This window comes from Mobula birostris, chromosome 14, assembly GCF_030028105.1.
Source record: "Mobula birostris isolate sMobBir1 chromosome 14, sMobBir1.hap1, whole genome shotgun sequence".
In the NCBI taxonomy this organism is placed as follows: Eukaryota; Metazoa; Chordata; class Chondrichthyes; order Myliobatiformes; family Myliobatidae; genus Mobula; species Mobula birostris.
The window spans coordinates 86,470,704-86,486,261 of NC_092383.1; the positions used below are offsets into that span (position 1 = coordinate 86,470,704).

Sequence of the window (15,558 nt, forward strand, 5' to 3'; positions counted from 1 at the left end):
CCTGACACTCCCCAGAGAAAACATGAATCAGACACTTCAGTGGAAAGATAAAGTCAAAATCGGAAACCTACCAACAGATACTTGTAGATGCACGTTAAATATTGGAGGATTGCCAGATGATAGAATTACACATATATAATGCCCTGCATCATTAGGGTCAAGGTGCTCCATAGTAACAGTAAATATTCCCTGGGATGTGTTATCTCTGATTGTCATTCTTCCATACTGCTCATTTTGCCCATTTGTATTCACTAACGATGTGCATTGGCGATCCCACATGCGGCACAACATCTTTGGGTCTAAGCGATACATTGGTGCATAGTGCCAATTGATTGTGATCGCTCTTCCCACAACTCCTCTCACTTTATCTTCTGCCCATAAAGCATGAGGGAGAAGTTTCTTAGAGAATGGACAGGTAAAATCAAATTTACACAGGCAGATCCTAGATTCAAGATTGTTTAATGTCATTTCCAGTGCTCATGTGTAAAAGAGAATGAAATCATTGTTACTCCAGTCTAATGCAGCACAAAAACTCAAAAGATAAAGAACATAATAATAATAAATAAAGATATTTTATTTAAAGCTGTCGCTGTGTTCTAAGGAATCTACCACACCGTCAATTGGTGTAATTGAATTCCACATTGTCTGAAAAGGCAACAGCATCGTCCCTCATCACAAAATCACAGCTCTTCACAAGTAATGATTTTTATTTGATTGGAGTCATCATTATCACTGCCCACTAATGTCGCAGTGTGTTTCCACATTTCAGGGTCAATAGATTACTGATCCAGTCCCATTCCAGGCAGGTGAGCACAAGATCAGCAGTGGGTAACTTACTGGAGGTGATTCTGTGAGACAGGATCTATCTGAATTTGCCAAAACATAATCTGACTTAAGGATTGAAGGGCGCCCATTCAGAACAGAAATGCGAAGAAATTTTTTTAGTCAGAGGGTGGTGAATCTATGGAATTTGTTGCCACGGGCAGCAGTGGAGGCCGAGTCATTGGGTGTATTTAAGGCAGAGATTGATAGGTATCTGAGTAGCCAGGGCATCAAAGGTTATGGTGAGAAGGCAGGGGAGTGGGACTAAATAGGAGAAAATGGATCAGCTCATGATAAAATGGTGGAGCAGAATTGATGGGCCGAATGGCCTACTTCTGCTCCTTTGTCTTATGGTCTTATGGTCTTATGATTTGGGATGGTCTATGTGATCTTGTGCATGGGACATCCCCTTTCAAACAAATATGGCTGAGCTTTTTGGAAGAGATAATCAAAAGGATTGAAGAGAGCAGGACAGTAGTGTTTAGCCCATGGAGTTTAGCAAGGCCTTTGACAAGATCTTGCATTGTAGACTGATCTGTAATGTGAGGTCACAGTGTAAGCTAACTGGATGGATATTGAATAGGCTTGGCGGAAGGGATCAGATCGTGATTCTGAAGTCTGACATCAGACTTTATCACGTGGTGTACCATAGGGATCAGTGCTATTATTCGTTATTTGTCATCAATATTAATAATTTGTAATGATAATGTAAGTAATATGATTAATAAGTTTTGGATGACACTGTAGTGTGGTGGACAGTGGAAAGAATTGTCGAATTTTATAATGGGATCTGGAAAATGAACCAGTGTTCAGCCACATCACTCTGTACCAGCACAATCCTTCCACCTGAGCCCATCCCATTTGTCTGAATTTGAAACATCTACCTCTCTTCTTGCTACCACCATTAGGTAAGACGTACAGGAGTCCTGGACCATTTTCACTCGCCTCAGCACTGAACTGACTCTGCAGCTGTGGTCTCACTTTTGGGGACTCTGTGACTCATGTTCTACGTATCATTTGTTTACATATTTTATTTATTTTGCACAATTCATCATCTTTTGCACATTGGATGCTTGTTAGTTTTTGTCGTATGTGGTTCGTCGTGGATTCTGTTGTGTTTCTTTGTTTTGTGGGTGCCTGCAAGAAGATGAAACTAGATTGTTTATGGTATACCTAGATTGATAATGAATTTACTTTGAACTTTGAACTAGGAAAGTGGCTAATGGAACAGCTGATGGAATTGAACTCAGGCACTGTGAAGTGATGCATTTTGGGAAATTAAACAAGGACACAACTTGCACTGTTGGGAACGAGGTGTGCAACTACATTGGTCCCTGAAAGTGGCAACACAGATGGACAAAGTGTTGACCAAGGCAAATGCCATGCTTGCCTTCATTGGATGGGGCATTAAGTACAGTTGGGATGGCATGTTACAGCTATAAAGGGTGTTGACAAGATTTCACCTGTCCAGAGGAAGAGTGTCATTAATTTAGGGAAGGTACAGAAAACATTCATACAGATGCTGTGGGACTGGAAGTTCTAGGATATGGATAGGCTGGGACTGTTTTCCCTGAAGTGAACTCTGATGAGGGATGACCTCAGTTTAAAAATTAAGACCATAAGACCATAAGCCAAAGGAGCAGAAGTAGGCCATTCGGCCCATCAAGTCTGCTCCGCCATTTTATCATGAGCTGATCCATTTTCTCCTATTTAGTCCCACTCCCCTGCCTTCTCACCATAACCTTTGATGCCCTGGCTACTCAGGTACCTATCAATCTCTGCCTTAAATACACCCAATGACTCGGCCTCCACTGCTGCCCGTGGCAACAAATTCCATAGATTCACCACCCTCTGACTAAAAAAATTTCTTCGCATTTCTGTTCTGAAAGGGCGCCCTTCAATCCTTAAGTCGTGCCCTCTTGTACTAGACTCCCCATTATGGGAAACAACTTTGCCACATCCACTCTGCCCATGCCTTTTAACATTCAAAATGTTTCTATGAGGTCTCCCCTCATTCTTCTAAACTCCAAGGAATACAGTCCAAGAGCGGACAAACGTTCCTCATATGTTAACCCTCTCATTTCCGGAAACATTCTAGTGAATCTTCTCTGTACCCTCTCCAACGTCAGCACATCCTTTCTTAAATAAGGAGACCAAAACTGCCCACAGTACTCCAAGTGAGGTCTCACCAGCGCCTTATTGAGCCTCAACATCACATCCCTGCTCCTATATTCTATTCCTCTAGAAAGGAATGCCAACATTGCATTCGCCTTCTTCACTACTGACTCAACCTGGAGGTTAACTTTAAGGGTATCCTGTACGAGGACTCCCAAGTCCTGTTGCATCTCAGAGCTTTGAATTCTTTCCCCATTTAAATAATAGTCTGCCCGTTTATTTTTTCTGCCAAAGTGCATAACCATACACTTTCCAACATTGTACTTCATTTGCTACTTCTCTGCCCATTCTTTCAATCTATCCAAGTCTCTCTGCAGACTCTCCGTTTCCTCAGCACTATCGGCCCCTCCAACTATCTTCGTATCGTCAGCAAACTTAGCCACAAAGCCATCTATTCCATAAACTAAGTCATTGATGTACAATGTAAAAAGAAGCGGCCCCAACACTGATCCCTGCGGAACACCACTGGTAACCGGCAGCCAACCAGAATAGGATCACTTTATTCCCACTCTCTGTTTCCTGCCAATCAGCCAACGCTCTATCCACGTATGTAACTTTCCCATAAATCCATGGGCTCTTATCTTGTTAAGTAGCCTCATGTGTGGCACCTTGTCAAAGGCCTTCTGAAAATCCAAATATACAACATCCACTGCCTCTCCCTTGTCTGGCCTGGTAATTTCCTCAAAAAATTGTAATAGGTTTGTCAGGCAGGATTTTCCTTTAAGGAATCCATGCTGAGTTCTGCCTATCTTGTCATATGCCTCCAGGTACTCTGTAATTAAGAGGATATGGTGGATAATCACCGTCTTTATTCCAGAGTAGGGACTTCAAAATCTAAAGAGTCTCGTCTGAAGGTGAGAGGAGAGTCTTAGAGGACTGGGAGGTGTAGTGTTTTCCACACGGAACAGTATGTGCATGGAAAAGGTCAGAGGAAAAGTCCCAGCCTCCCCAAGGATTACATCTGCACCAGGTGCACTGAGATGAGGCTTCTGAAGGACCGTGTTAAGGTGCTGGAGATGGAAATAGATGACCTTCGGCTAATTAGGGAAAGTGAGGAGGTGATAGATACTACCTATAGAGAGGTAGTGGATAGCACCCCTGTGACAGTCCCCCTCAGAAATCGATCTATCGTTTTGGATTCTGTTGAAGAGGCAGACCTGACAGAGGAGGACCACAGTGAACGAGACTCTAGCATTCTGCCCAGTGCCAAAATCAAGAGAGCAAGAAGAAATGCGGTAGTTATAGGGGACTCCATTGTAAGGGGGACGGACAAGAGATTCTGCGAGCCGGACGAGGATACCCGGATGGTGTGTTGCCTCCCTGGTGCCAAGGTACGGGATGTCTCAGATCGAGTCCAGAGTATTCTGAGGAGAGAGGGCGAGCAGCTGGAAGTCTTGGTACATATTGGTACCAATGACATAGACAGAAAAAGAGAGGAGGTCCTGAAGAAAGATTGCTGGGAGCTAGGAAGAAAATTGAAAAGCCGGACCTCCAGAGTAATAATATCAGGATTGCTGCCTGAGCTGCACGCTAATGATGGTAAGAATAGCAGAATTAAGTGGATGAATGTGTGGCTAAGTAACTGGCGCAGGGGGCAGGGCTTCAAATTCTTGAATCACTGGGATCTATTTTGGGGAAAGTATGACTTGTACAAAAAAGATGGATTACACCTGAACTCAAAAGGTACTAATATCCTAGCGGGATTGTTTAATATAGCTGTTAGGGAGGGTTTAAGCTAAGTTGGCAAGGGGAAGGAAACCAAGATGTTAGGATCGAGGAAGAAGAAAATAGAAATAAGTCAAAAATACCGTGCAGCAAAGATGGTAAAAAGGACAGGCCGATGAATATACAGGATAATTTGCTGCGAAATAGATACATAGCACAAGTGGCAACAGGTACCGATCTAAATGTACTGTACTTAAATGCACTCAGCATTAGTGGATGACCTTGCTGCACAGCTGCAGGTTAAAAGGTATGACATTGTGGCCATCACCGAGTCATGGCTAAATGATGGATGTGATTGGGAGCTGAATATCCAAGGATACACAGTGTACAGGAAGGATAGGAAGGTAGGTAAAGGGGGCGGCGTGTCCCTGATGGTAAGTAACGATATCAAATCAATAGAATGAAGGGATATAGGATCAGAAGAGGTAGAATCCTTATGGGTAGAATTAAGAAATGGCAAGGGTAAAAAGACACTAATAGCAGTTATATACAGGCCTTCAAACAGCAGTCGGGATGTGGACTACAAGTTGCAGCTGGAAATAGAAAAAGCGTGTCAGAAGGAAAATGTCAAGATAATTATGGGGGATTTTAATATGAAAGTGGATTGGGAAAGTCAGGAAGGTAATGGATCTCAGGAGAGGGAGTTTGTAGAATGCCTACAGGATGGCTTTTTGGAGCAACTTGTCCAGAAGCCCACCAGGGGACCGGCTGTTTTGGATTGGGTGCTGTGTAATGAACCTGAGGTGATTAGGGAGCTGGAGGTAAAGGAACCTCTTGGAAGTAGTGATCATAATATGATTGAGTTCAGTTTCAAATTTGAAAAGGAGAAGCTGGTATCAGGTGTATCGATATTTCAGTGGAACAGGGGAAATTACAGTGGCATGAGAGAGGAACTGGCCCAAGTCAATTGGAAAAGTAAACTAAATGGAGGGATGGCAGAGCAGAATTGGATGAAATTCCTATAAGAAATAAGGAAAATGCAGGAAAAATATATTCCAAGAAAAAAGAAAATCATGAATGGAAAAATGGCACAAATGTGGCTAACGAGAGAGGTTAAGGCAAAAATAAAAGCAAAAGAAACGGCGTACAAGGAAGCAAAAATTAGTGGGAAAAATGAGGACTGGAAGACCTTTAAAAACTTACAGAAAGAAACTAGGAAAGTCATTAGGAAAGAAAAGATGAATTATGAAAGGAAGTTGGCGATTAACATAAAAAAGGATACTAAGAGTTTTTTTTAAATATATGAAGAGTAAAAGAGTGACAAGGGTAGATATGGGACCGATTGAAAACGATGCTGGAGTAATTATAATGGATAACAAAGAGATGGCGGAGGAACTGAATGAGTATTTTGTATCAGTCTTCACAGTGGAAGACATGAGCAATATACCTGATAGCCAGAGGTATCAGGGAATAGAATTAGGTACAGTCAAGATAACTAGAGAGAAAGTGCTTGGGAAGCTAAGTGGACTAAGAATAGATAAGTCTCCCGGCCCGGATGAGGTGCACCCAAGGGTTCTGAAGGAGGTGGCTTTGGAGATTGTGGAAGCATTGGAAATGATCTTTCAGGAATCAATAGACTCTGGCATGGTTCCGGAGAACTGGAAGGTCGCAAATGTAGTTCCGCTATTTAAGAAAGGAAGGAGGCAGCAGAAAGAAAATTACAGACCTATTAGTCTGACATCGGTGGTTGGAAAGATATTGGAGTCAATCCTCAAGGACGAGGTTATGAAATACCTCGAGATGCATGACAAGATAGGCCGAAGCCAGCATGGTTTCATGAAGGGAAGATCCTGCCTTACCAACTTATTGAAATTTTTTGAGGTAATCTCGAATAAGATTGACAAGGGAGAGGCTGTGGATGTTGTGTATTTGGATTTTCAAAAGGCCTTCCATAAGGTGCCGCATATGAGGCTGCTTAATGGATGAGAGCCCATGGAATTATAGGAAAGATATTGGAATGGGTGGAGCATTGGCTGATAGGCAGAAAGCAAAGGGTGGGAATAAAGGGATCCTATTCTGATTGGTTGCCGGTTACTAGTGGTGTTCCGCAGGGGTCGGTGTTGGGGCTGCTTCTTTTTACGATGTATATCGATGATTTGGATTATGGATTAAATGGTTTTGTGGCCAAGTTTGCGGATGACACCAAGATAGGTGGAGGAGCAGGAAATGTTGAAGAAACGGAAAGGTTGCAGAGAGACTTAGTCAGTTTAAGAGAGTGGGCAAAGAAATGGCAGATGAGATACAACGTTGATAAATGTACGGTTGTACATTTCGAAAGAAGAAATAATCGGGCAGATTATTATTTAGATGGGGAGAAAATTCAAATATCGGAAGTGCAAAGGGACTTGGGGGTCCTCGTGCAGGATACCCTAAAGGTTAACCACCAAGTTGGATTGGCGGTAAGGAAAGACGAATGCTATGTTGGCCTTCATTTCAAGAGGAATAATGTATAAGAGTAAGGAGGTGTTGATGAGGCTCTATGGGGCATTAGTGAGACCTCATTTGGAATACTATGTGCAGTTTTGGGCCCCCTATCTTAGAGAGGATGTACTGATGTTGGAGAGAGTTCAGAGAAGATTTACGAGGATGATTCCTGGAATGCAGGGGCTAACATATGAGGAGTGTCTGTCGGCTCTTGGATTGTATTCATTAGAGTATAGAAGGATGAGAGGAGATCTCATAGAAACGTTTCGAATGTTGAAAGGGTTGGACAGAGTAGATGTGGAAAGGTTGTTTCCCTTGGTGGGTGAGTCCAGGACAAGAGGCCATAGTCTTAGAATTAGAGGGTACCCAGTTAAAACAGAGATGAGGGGAATTTTTTTTAGCCAGGGGGTCGTGGATTTGTGGAATTCGTTGCCACATATGGTTGTGGAGGCCCGATCATTGAGGGTGTTTAAGGAGGAGATTGACAGGTATCTAATTAGTCAGGGTATCAAAGGATATGGGGAAAAAGCCGGAAATTGGAACTAGATGGGTGAATAGTTTAGCTCATGGGGGAGCTGCGGAGCAGACTCAATGGGCCAAATGGCCTACTTCTGCTCCTTTGTCTTGTGATCTTGTGAAGTGTTGGAGGTGGGTACAAATACACTATTTAAAATACATTTGGACAAGTTCATGTACAGGAAAGCTTTAGAAGGATGTGGACCAAATACAGGGAAATGGGTGAAACTCAGTAAGACACTGTGGTCGGCATGGACGATTTGGGCTGAAACACCTGTACCCATAACCTGTAACTCCATGACTCTGCAGCATCCTCTCTAAACTGGATTACACTTCTGAAAGTTTAAATTCAGAATTCAATTTCGGAGGGAAGGCCTCAAAATCCCCAGCTTTGCCTGCTGTTGGCAACCGAGATGGAGGACGAATCGTTCGGATAGAGATGGCGCTCAGTACTCGGTGTCAGAGAGCTGATCAGAACTCAAAGTTTTCAGATGACTCAGAGTCGGACCGTGGTCGGGTATGGCAGAGAGAGTTTTTCTTCCTTCTCCCTGAGATGTGGGACATTTGAGAGACTTCGAACTTTTACTGTGCTCATGGACTTCTTCATCAAGTTATGGTATTGTTGCACTGTTGTAACTATATGTTATAATTCTGTGGTTTTGTTAGTTTTTTTCAGTCTTCGTCTGTCCTGTGTTTTGTGATATCACACCGGAGGAAATATTGTATCATTTCTAAATGACAATAAAAGAGGACTGCATGTCTTCATAATCTAAAAAAAAGTGTGACAGCTTATGGACTCAGCCAATCAGATTACACTTCAATTTCAAAGTTCAAAGTTCAAAGTACATTGATTATCAAAGTATGTATACTATATACAACCCCGAGATTCATTTTCCTACAGGCAGCCACAAAACAAAGAAACCAAATAGAACACATTTAGAAAAAAAACTGTCAAATCGTGCAAACCATAAAAGTAAGCAAATTACATTCAGAACTGAAATTCGTGAAAATGAGTCACAGACACAAAGCCAGTCATCACTGCAGCCAATTTAGGAGCCCATTAATTGAAGGCCACAGCGTCAGTTCAGGACAGAGATATATCAGCCTTGTGGAGCTTAAGTTGAACACTGGCCTATCCCTCACCTATGACAAACATTGCTGTAGTGTTTTACAAGAGATTTGAGCGTTTATTATCCTGTTCAGAATCATGAAATGCAGCAGCCTTGTTTGTATCTCTAAATCCATTCTTTCTAGTCCTTTCAATATTCGATAGGATTCAATGACGTACCCCTTCATCAAAATCAAAGTAAAAATTTGTTATTAGAGTACATACTTCTCACCACATATAACCCTGAGATTCTTTTTCTGCGGGCATACTTAGCAAACCTACAGAACAGTAACTGTAAACAGGATCAATGGATAAGAAACTGTGCAAACTTTGACTTTCACTTTGACTTTATTGTCCCCAAACTTGGCCACAAGGTCATCAACACTGTCATCCAAATCGTTGACATGAAATGTGAAATGAAGTGGTTCCAACACAGACCACTGTGGAAAACCTTGAGTCATTGACAGTCAAACGGAAAGGCACCATTTTGTTCACGCTCTTTGCCTCCCGCCAGCCAGCCGATCCTCTTTCCATTCTAGAATCTTTCCAGTACTACTGTGGTTTCTTCTTCAGCAGCTTCAAGTGTGGCACCTTGTCAAAGGCCTTCTAAAAATCCAAGTAAGCAATATCCACTTTGTCTATCCTGCCTGTAATTTCCTCAAAGAGTCTTAACTGATTTTTCAGGCTAGATTTCCCCTGTATGAAACCATATTTAATCATGTGCCTTCAAGTAACCCAAAACCTCATCCTTGATAATGGACTCCAACATCTTCACAACCACTGAAGTCAGGCTAACTGGTCTTTAGCTCCCTTTCATTTGCCTCCCTCTATTCTTAAAGAGTGGAGGAACATTCCCAATTTTTCAGTCCTAGAAAACCATTCCAGAATCCAGATATTCTTTAAAGATCACTTCTTATGCCTCCACAATCTCTTCAGCTGCCTCCTTCAGAACACTGGGGTGTAGTCTATCTGGTCCAGGCAACCTATTGACCTTCAGACCTCTCAGTTTTCCAAGCACCTTCTCCTTAGTAGTAGCAACTACACTCACTCCTGCCCCCTGACATTCTCGAATTTCTTTCATACTGCTTGTTCAGAGTCCTTCCTTTTGTTTATATGACAGTGTCACTGTCTCACAACTGGACACCCATTCTCACATCTTCAATGCAGAAGTCACAAGTATGAATGGAATTCTTTCTTTTTCATGGAGGTGCAAGTCCAACTATGTTTGAGATGCTCCACATCTTCCAGGAGGAAGTGACAGACTTAACTGTTTACTGCACTTTATTTCTACCCCATGGAGGCTGCAATGTGTAGCTTCTACAAATGCAAAGACATACCTTACTCTCACTAGAAGTATAAGAGCAGCAGTAACAGAGTAACAAAAAGAAATATTTAAATGTATCCTCTCTTGAAAGTAGAACTTACTGGTGCCATTGATTTCTGTCACGTAACTGCAGATCTCTCCGTTGTTGAAGACTGTCACTTTAACCATTGCACTGTATTTTACTCCAAGCTTACTCGAGGCTTTGCAGTAATATTGATGGTGCTGCTGGTTGAAGGATTGACAACATAGAGCCTGTTTATTGGTATCTGAGATCTTTGGATGCCCAGATGAGGTTTGTTCATACCATGTGTACTGAATGGGAAGGGATCCCTGGAGAGACTCACAGGAAACTGACACTGAGCCCCCAAGACGGGAGACATTTGCTGGTGACAGATATCGAAGCACAGGAACAGACACAGGTTCTGTGGGAAGGAATTCAACAATCAGACTCTGAATGAACATCTGAAAATCAAACACTCTTCTGCCACTTTATTAGCTACACCTGTTCATCTGGTCATTAATGCAAATATCAGATTAGTCATTTATGTGGCAGCAACACAGTCCATAAAATCATGCAGACATGGTCAAGATGTCTGGTTGCTGTTTAGGCAAAACATCAGAATAGAGAGGAAATGTGCTCTTAGTGACTTTGACTGTGGAATAATAGTTGGTGGCAGATGGAGAGGTCTGAGCATCTCAGAAACTGTTGACCTCCTGGGATGTTCAGGCACAACTCTCTCCAGAGTTTACACAGAACGGTGCAAAAGAACCAGAAAGTATCCAGTGAGCAGCAATTCTGTGATCAAAAATGCCTTCTTTATGAGAGAGGTCAGAGGAGAATGGCCGGACTGGTTCAAGCTGACAGAAAGATGACAGGAGTTTAAATAACCATGTGTTATGACGGTGGTGTGCAGAAGAGTATCTGAACCTTGAAGTGAGTGGGTCAGAGCGGCAGAAGACCATGAATGTACACTCAGTGGCCTATTTATTAGTTATGAAGATACCTAATGAAGTGGCCATTGAGTGCTTAAAGGCAGCAACTTGTGAGATATCCGTCACATGTTTGGTGGCTTTCATGAGAAAATGACCTGCCGTAGAAAGGGAAATATTTGGCACTGATATTAATGCAATGGTAGTTAGGGATGGACAGTGTCTGGACAAAGATCTTGTAATCTGTGCAGAGGCTGAGCAGGAGGAGGAGAAGAATGCTGTTCTTCAGACACATCCACGAGATGGGCATTTCTCCATTCAACAAGCTTCACCCTGGGATCAGCACATTGTCACTCCCCAGGACATCTAATGCACAGACCCTTCCCGGAGAAAACATGGATGAGACATTTATTCTACTGAAGGGACAAAGTCAATCACTGAGAAACCTACCTTCATGTACTTCTAGATGTAAATAATATCTCGTATCAAGACCTGGTGTTCTAATTCCACAGCTGTACCATCCTGTATCTCCAGAGTGGTGATCATCCACAGTAACAGTAAATATTTTCTGTTCTGGGTTATCTGTGATTGACACTCATCCACTCCGTCTGTGCTGCCCATTTGTTTCCACTAAAACTGAACACAGTGGAGTCCATCCATCACACCAATACTTTTTGTGTGAGCGGTGCTTTTCTTCATAGTGACAATCGATTGTGATCGCTCTTCCCAAAACTCCTTTTACATATTTCTCTGCCCACAATGCACCTGAAACTGAGGGAGGCATTTTCAGTTTTGAGGAGAAAGGACCAATTAATGCAAACTAATATTTTTGAACATGACAATAAAAAACCCGTCCAGGTCACGTCCAGCAAGTGGCACGTGTTACCACGGCTAATGATTTTGGTGTGAAGTGCAGTCAGTGCTGTTACTGTGTCAGCTGTGTCAGTGCTCTCTCCCCTGTGTCAGTACATTGTGGGTTCACTTCCCACTCCAGAGCCCTGAGCAGAAACCCAGGGCTGACCCTCCAGTGCAGTACTGGGGGACAGCGGCAATATTAAACTTTCAATTACCTCCTATCAGCCCTTCAAATGTACACAAAGTTCCCAAAGGATTAATTTGGAATACTCCCAGATTTTTGTGTGTGTGTGTCTCAGATTCCAGGAAATTGGATCTGGAGGCGGAGCCTAACGGCAACTCCTTTGCTGACATTTTGGAAACATCTCTATTTCTATCTTTTGATAGCTCTTTTTTCCCTCTCAAGATTCTTCTGTAGTCCCTGACCTGAAGGTTACACGCTCAATTCAGTTCTTGGTGGAAATGGGACCTGCTTTCGGGGCCTCACGACTGGTCGCTTTTCGATATGCCAAGGATGCAGCCTGGAAGGTCAGCGCGCCTTCAGGGTGCCGGCTTTTCGTGGCTCTGGAGGCAGGCGGATTCAAGGCTGGTGAGTCGTGGGAGTAGACGGAAGATCGTAAGCGGCGAGCTGGCTGCAGGTTGTGTGCCCAGAGGCCCGAGCCTTTTGGGCACAGGGCTTGGAAAATACAACACAACAGAATTTTAACACCATAAATCAGCAAGTCGCTTTGTTATGCCTCCCTTCTACCTGTGAAACAGGGACACCTCTTTTCCCTTATCAGGGAGCGAGAGCGCCTGCGGTATGTTGAATTACCGGGTGAATGAATAGTCTTTGGGGTACTGCAAGTCTGTGTCTTTATTTATGCTTTGCTGCATGCTTGAGTGCTCAGTGGGTGGGGTGTTGATGCTTTTTTGCTGGTGGGGGAGGGGGGATCATTGCTTTGCTGCTGCTTATGCGTGAGAGGGGGAGTTGGGGGGTTCTTTGGGGTTCTAACATTTAATTGTCATTCATTCTTTGAGGCATTCCTCTGTTTTTGTGGATGTATGCTCAGAAAAAGAATTTCAGGATGTACATTAAATGTATCTATTGAAACTGATTGAGCTGGAAGTTGGTAGGATCATTTGAGATCATGTTTCAGTCCTCTCCATTAGGCTGGTGTCCTGATTTACTCCTCACTTACAGACCAGTTTATAAACTGCAGAAAGAAACCCCTCATGATGTCTAAAACCAGGCCCTCTGGTTCTGATGGAAACTTTATATTTTGTACCTATCAAGTATTTCTCTGTGTAATTAGAAGGTGGTGCAATAGTGGTCATTAGTACTTTAGTGTCTAGAAATCCAGATGCAATTTTAATTTCTTTAAGGATACATTAAGAGTTTATGTAGATAATTTATTAATTATTTCTGGATTAAAAACACATATCAATAATGATAATGATCAACTACCAGACTGTCAAAATCCCATCTGGATCAGAAAGGCCTTTCAGGACAGAAATCTTTCATCCCTACACACCCTGGTTTACCTTTGACTCTAGATCTAGTAATGTTCTTTACTAATTGCCCCACTGAAATGGTCCAGGAATGACACTGATTTCAAGACAATAATCTCATAGTGATCCCTACATTGTGAAATCAGATTCCAGAAATGGCAGACCTGATGTTCTCGCTTAACAGCCACCAGGAGATTTCTCCACCTGGACATATTCTCTCCTGACTGACTCCATACTATTCCCCTTTTCTCCTTATCTGCTTCACCTCTCACCCACTTGAAACTCCACACCTTCCCCTCTCCATTCTATTTGCCGACTGTGCTTCACCCCTCCTCAATCCCCTACCACCTAGTGGACCCAGTCTCACACCTCCCCCTCTTCTATTTACACTCTATCCCTCTCCACTCACACGTGACGCAGGGTCTCGACCCAAACCGTTGACATTTCCCCTCTCCCTGAAAGAAGCTGCTTGACCCATTGAGTTCCTCCAGGAGTGAACTCTGAACTCCAGTTTCTGACATCTTTAGTGTCTACAGGTATTCAAATACTGTTCTGAAAATGGTGTATGACCCCCAAACCAAAACTGATGATGCAAATGTCCAGCGCAGTTTGTTACTCACCGGGTAGGAAACCAATCAGAAGAACTGAAGTCCACATCTTTTTATTCGCAGAGACCCAGCCAGGACCTATCTGTCCTCAGAGAGAAATAGCTGGGAAATAAAAATGAGGAAGAAAGCAGCAGGGAGTTTGATCAAAAACCACAACTGGAGAGTAGGAAGTGACGATCTTCAAAGCTTTTAGCTATATTTAGCAAGAGAGAAACTTTCAAACAGTTCCCAAGGATTAAATTAAATGCTGAGAAGAGCTAAAATATCAGGATTAGAAAATATATCAACGGGATGAGTTGCAACATAAAAGGCAGACAAAATTGAAAAGAGTGAATACAGGACTGAAGGTGTTATATCTGAATGTGCGCAGTATACAAAATGAGGTAGATGATCTTGCAGCACAGTTGAGGATTGGTAGGTGTGATGTTGTAGGCATCACTGAATCATGCTGAGAAAAGATTCTAGCTGGAAATTGAATGTCCTGGGATACATATTGTATCGAAAAGACAGGCAGGAAGGAAGATGAGGTGGGCTGGCTTTATTGGTAAAACATGAAATCAGATCATTAGAAATAGATGACATATGGTCGGACAGCTTTGAATCATTGTGGGTAGAACTAAGGAACTGCAAAGGTAAAAAGACACTGATGGGAGTTGTATACAGACACCCAAACAGTAGTAAGGATGTGGTCTGCAAGTTACAACAGGAGATAGAAAATGCATGCCAAAAGGGCAATGTTACAACAGCCACAAAATGCTGCAGGAACTCAACAGGCCAGATAGCATCTATGGGCCAAAATGTCGACTGTACTTTTTTCCATAGATGCTGCCTGGCCTGCTGAGTTCCTCCAGCATTTTGGGTGTGTTGCTCAGACTGCCAGCACCTTCAGGTTTTCTCGTGAATGTTACAATGGTCATGGGAGACTTCAGTGTGCAGGTAGATTGGGAAAATCAGGTTGGTGCCGGTTTCCAGGATGGAGAATTTCTGGAGTGCCTATGAGATGTCTTTTTAGAGCAGTTTGTGGCTAAGCTCACTAGGGGATCAGTTATTCTGGATTGGGTGTTGTGCAATGAACCTGGATTGATTTGACAGATTAAGGTAAAAGAACCCTAAGAAAAACTAATCATAATATTGTGACACCGCCCCTGAATTTCTAATGACCAGCACTATTTATTGCTCTTGTGTTCAAATGTTTTTATGGGATTATGGTGGGAAGTTCCAGTTCTTTTATTGTTACATTTTAGCTTGGATTATGCAGTTATTTGCTTGTGTATTTGTGGGTCACCCTAACTGCAATGGAGGTGTGTGATGGTTACCTCCCCCATCTGTATGAGACTGGTTGGGTTCACTCTCCGGGTCATGGTTCCTAGACTGTTTTGGGTTTATAACAATACAATGGTTGTTGAGTTCAATGAGTTTCCTCGTCTGTCATTGTGGACCAAATGTTCGCCACATTGGTATCAGGAGTGGGATGCAAAATTGACAATGAGATTGAAGGGCTACGACGTTGTATAGAGTGCCTTAAGACACGCGTAATAAGTCCAGGACCGAGCAGTATGTCTGCCCCGTACCGGGCTCAT

General features: G+C 42.8%; 1 pseudogene; it reads right to left on the minus strand.

The window, feature by feature from the left end:
- The window catches only part of LOC140209404 (polymeric immunoglobulin receptor-like), a 53,696-nt pseudogene extending 39,664 nt beyond the window's left edge, over positions 1–14,032 (minus strand).
- Positions 14,033–15,558: the final 1,526 nt, after the last annotated feature.